The following is a 5,321-nucleotide window of genomic DNA, read 5'->3' as shown; positions in this document are numbered from 1 at the left end:
TCGACGCGCCTTTACTCGCGCCATCATGATCTCTGGTGACGGTGTGCCGTAGCAGCATCCGTTCGGGTTCAGACCAAGCCGATCTGACCGACCCTCGTGTCCGGAAAGGCCCTGAGATACATATGCCTCATGACAAAATGTAATTTGAGGCACCTACATTTATTTTTTCTCCTCAATACAAGCTACCACTAGTGGACCTCATTAAAAAATAGAAAATAAAGACTCTATTACACATGCATCTCTATTTTTTACTCTAACCTTTTTAGCTTTTGTCATCGGACCACACTTTTTCTCTTTAAGCACCCACCTCCTGAAGAAGATCTCGCTTCCTTATCCGAACCTACTTTACGTCATATCCGATTCTACATGGCATGCGAGGCATCACCTTGAGGCTATGCATTGTACATGCCCTAATAATTCAACAAAGTCTGAATTGCAACGAAGGTTTTATTGCACGAAATGTTTTTCTGATGTGTTATTGCACGAAATGTTTGGTGTCATGTCGATGTCAACGGCGTCGGTTTGTTTATCTGGAGTATTTGCCAAAACGAAGATTCTGTTAAGAAATAAAATATGTGATCAATTATATGGGAGGGATGTCTTCAAGGATGTGTCTGTTGGGGAAGAGGTGTCTCCCCAACACACCCCTTTAGTCTATATATAAATGGGTCTTTCACATTGCAATAGACTAACAGAATTATTTGTGTCTCTCCTTTGTCTTCTTTACTTTGATATTACAACACGTTATCAGCACTTTCGTTCTCCGCTAAGAACAGGCCACCACAGCAAGGCATGGCGGAGCGACATGACACTCACCAGCGCATGTCATGGCGACGGCGTCCTTCGACTTGGAGGAGGTGTCACTAGCCAGGCATTGACGGCGTGCGGCCACGTAACGGCGAGATGCGCTGCGACACGGCCTCGACACCCGGCAACGACAACGAGAAAAGCAACTCCGACCACTACGCTCATCGCTGTCCGGGAGAGATTTTCCTTGAGAAAGAAAAGGGAAATAAGGTGCTCCTTCTCCGATTTTGTTTCTGCAAACAGCGTATGCTTTAACAGGGAATGGGAAGGATAAGAGAACAGAAGAACACGGGGGTTGGCATCATCAATAGATCAAAGGAACGAAGCCTTCAACGCTCGGATCGAGCGTGTATGTAGTACTCCAAGCAAGAATTTGGGGAACTACTTACCGTATGTACGTCGTGGCGGCAGCGGGCTCACTTGACTGGTTGGCGGAGGAGCAACAGCGGTTGCTCACCCGCAGGGTCCGCCTGCTCGGACGGCCCTGTCCCAATGCTCCAGGAGACAGGGCGCAGCGCCGCCGATGCATGGATACAGAGCGGACGTCGTCCGTGGCGCATGGCTAGGTGTCACTGGCAGCTCGCGCGGCGCGCATCGTCGCATCGAAAGATCGGTGGCTCGCGGCTCAGCATCCAGCGCGCGGCCAGACGCAGACTCGTCCTCCCAGACGGAGGCAACGGCTGCGCACCGACCCCTACGGAGAGGGGGCGTCAGACTGCTCGGTGCAAGGCCCGGGTTCCGGCGTGGATGCCGTGTCGTTGGTGGCGTGCGGCTGCTGGTACCCAGGCGCGAAGGCGCAGCATATCACGCGGCGACATCAACCGCAGCACACTGGTCCTCGTGACCGGCGGCGGTGCACTGGAACTCATAACCAGAGTTGCGCCACCAGGGCTGTCGGCTTGGCCTCCCAGGGAGGAGGGGTGCCAGACAGCACGCACGGCGGCGACGCCTCTCCACGGTGGTGCACGGGTAACCGGCGGCAGCGGTTATTCCCAAAGGGAATTGGTAACCGCACACACGGGAAGAAATTGGGGATTTTCTTATCCTTTGGTGATTTTGCAAATCGGCTCTTGGAGTTATGATAATCCCTTATAAGTCTCTGCAATTTCTGATTCAGCTTATCATATCTTTCGCTTTAGCCCTTCGGTTTTATCACTAATAGCCCTTGGCTTCAGAGCAAAGATGTGGAGTAGACCGGTCTTGTTCAATTGCATAATAATTAAATATGCATCATTTTACATCATGTAAAATGACTGTATAAGACCATAGGTCTTATTGTATTACGTGAGTAATACTGTTGCAAAGCAATATGTTGACTCCATTATTCAAATGGATTATGGAATTTGCTTGCAAAATTTTGAAAAACAAAAGGTGGTACAGTGTATGATATTGCATGACTATGTTATGTCTACACACCTTATGTCAACAAACCGATATGACAATTTTCAAATCTGCACACAACTTATGAATTGGTTAAGCCAATGTATAACTTTGTTCACAACTAAGAGGTCTATGTCACCGTGTGGCGACCACCTTCAATGTGCTTTAATTAACACAAGGTTGTGCAAAGTACCATAAGGGTGAGGTTTACACCACTTGGTGCTGATTACCTCTGTGTGTTCTACAAATATGATCTACACCATGTTATGGTGACTATCTATTTGTAGAAAGTCATATTATGGGTCGTTTAGGCTTTTCCTAGACCTTTATGTGGATTTAGCACATCATAGTAACGAAATAATTTTTCGTTTGGAGCTATGATGTTTGCATTATTGATGACTACCTTCATGATGTTTTTCCAAATACTTGTCAATTTCATGGCATTTGTTATTGGTTGTGACTATAGTGTCACATACTCCATCAGAAGATGAATCCAAGGCATTGGTGACTATGCTACATATTATGCTACGAAGAGAATTATGCAAAACACTTGCATATTTTGGTGATTACCTTCCATGCATACACACCTTATGAGACACCATCATAGCTATGAATTAAGTTTATGCACAACTGAGAGGTTTACGCCATTTTTATGGTGATTACCTTCATGTTTGATAGATAACATAAGGTTGTGGAGGCTATGATCAATGGGAACTGTCCATAAGAGTGAGGCACCACTAGGTGGTCGACTACCTCTATGTGTTTTAAGAAAATCAAAGGTTTGTCTTTTTTGAGGTGACTAACTTTACTTGGAAGATCCACACCACACTATGGTGTTCTTCTAGAAGGCTTGCCCTGTGGGTCACTAAGAATCACAATCACCATGATTATGCTTAGCCATAGCATTTTCATCCTACTTAATTTACTGAAGGTAAATTAATGCATGATAATATCATGCAACATATGGCTGATCTTTTTGGAAAGGAAATGCGATAAGGTGACATTTGGTGGGAGTAACTATTTAAGATGGGTCATGGACATTAAAGATTTCATCGACCTGCAGCCTTGTCTGCACAGAAACTCCACCTGTAGAAAATGTCATGGCTATCTAAGAATATGCATATTTGCATTTATGTGCCATCACAATGGCTCGGTTCTCAAACTGAGTATGTAATGGATGATGAATATCCATTTTCCCTTTGAGCCTTCATTGAGGCGAGATATATTGTTATAAGCATCACATGAATGATTATCCATTCGTTGTCAGGACTTCGAGTCCGTTGAGGCTTATAATTCTGTTGTCTATAAATCAACACTAAGTTGAGATTATATGATAAGGCAGTCTCAGATCTTGATCTGATTGTATGTCCTTACTGCACTTTACATTCTCCTATGATGGTAAATGAAATACCATCTTTATTTCAGGGTAAAAATACGATGAACTCCTTGTGAAGAATCAACTGGTACCCCCTAACGGGTGCTATACCATTACCTGAAATTTGTGCTAGTGCTTACAGTACTTAGCAATTTTGTGGTTAAAGAACCACGAGGAGTTGAATGTAAAGTGAATAAAAAAATGACAAGCAGAAATGGAGTGTATATCTCAAAAGGGAATGGATCATTTAATCTAAATGATCATAATGACAACTTTCAAGTTTGTCAAAGTGGTGGTTGTACGAAATATCGTACCAATGATTACCAGTTGGTCAAGTATTGGATTAATCATACCACCGACTCAATCGAGGCAAATGATTTTAATGGTATAAGTTTGAAGTTCTACTTCAAAAGGAAATGACCAAAAAATATTCTGGCATGGTAGAAGGAGAATGGACTCCTCTATATTGATGATATGCTTGTGGAATGATATTCCCAAGATATTTTGGACATCTCGTGTAGTCTCCTAGTTATCTCTAAATATCATTAGCCTATAATTGTACTACTACATATAGTATAAATTGCAACATCTTGTCCCTCAGACATGATAGTTGAGATAATTGAGTGTATGAGTCAGTTCATACTCAATCTTGTTGCATACATAATAATTTTTCCTCCTTTATCATCATGGTATTGGACGATTAGAGAAATTATTAACAATTCTGTTGGCTACAACTTGACAAGTTGCAATATTCCCAACAATCATCCGATTGTTTTGTGCACTACATGTGACATTGGGGAATTAATTTTAAGGCACTCTCACCTTAAAATTTGAAATGAGCCAGCCAATATTCTTGATTGAATGCAAGAATATGTTTGGATTATTCAACCATTATCTGGGTTATCTTGGTACTTCATGGTGTTCATAGACGCATCTAGAAGATGGTCTTATGTGTGTATATCCACACATAACCATGCATTTACTGAATTAATTGCTCAAATTGACGAATTTAGAGCAAATAATCCTCACGTGGGATAATTCCATTGGAATAGAAATGTCATTAATTAACTTGATTCATGGGCATTCAATGGTTATATTCAGTATATGGTACATAACCAGAATGGTTTGGCTTGATCTCTTATGAAAGAGATTCAATATTGCATAGCCAATGTTGCAGAATTGTGATTTACCAACATTTTGTTGATGATAACATGCGGTCTCACACTCCGCATATTTGGTCTAATGAAATCAAATGATACTGCACCCCCTTGCAGTTTGTACGTGGAAATAAGTGAAGTATTTCCCATCTGCAGTAATTCGGTTGTATACCGATATCACCACCGCAGCGTACATCATGGACCTTCACATATGGTTGGGATCTATGTGAGGAATAACTGTGGTATGTTTGTTAATCCGCCGAATACCTTAACCTTTACAAGGGAGTTATTTGCAGCACATACGCAGATTGCTTTTGCAATAAGAACATTTTTTGGCATTAGGGGGAGATGAGTACCACAAAGAATGCCAGGAAATGGATAAGAAATGTCATAGACAGTTTGTCCACGTACTTAAGAATCTGAACTGCAGGTTCAAGTTATGAGAAATTTGCAGCGTATTGCAAATAATCTGCCAAGTATATTTACTAATGACAAAGGTGTCACTATGGTCAAGTACCAGAACGAGTGGAGGTACCTAATAAACCACTCGTCTCCCTAGATGAGAGCAAGAGGGGGAGAATTCTGGTAGCATGAGATTAAGT

General features: G+C 42.3%; 1 long non-coding RNA gene across 1 annotated transcript; it reads right to left on the bottom strand.

Annotated features, from left to right (window-relative positions):
- Nucleotides 1-597: 597 nt before the first annotated feature.
- LOC125505949 lies at nucleotides 598-2,118 on the bottom strand. Its single transcript, XR_007282559.1, has 2 exons — nucleotides 1,197-2,118; nucleotides 598-1,040 (listed from the first exon to the last, which is right to left on the bottom strand). It is a non-coding gene; the product is annotated as an uncharacterized LOC125505949 (long non-coding RNA).
- Nucleotides 2,119-5,321: the final 3,203 nt, after the last annotated feature.

Source organism: Triticum urartu, chromosome 5 (assembly GCF_003073215.2).
Source record: "Triticum urartu cultivar G1812 chromosome 5, Tu2.1, whole genome shotgun sequence".
Taxonomy (NCBI): domain Eukaryota; kingdom Viridiplantae; phylum Streptophyta; class Magnoliopsida; order Poales; family Poaceae; genus Triticum; species Triticum urartu.
The sequence above is the reverse complement of the archived record's forward strand: the minus strand, read 5'-3'. Positions and strand labels throughout refer to the sequence as shown.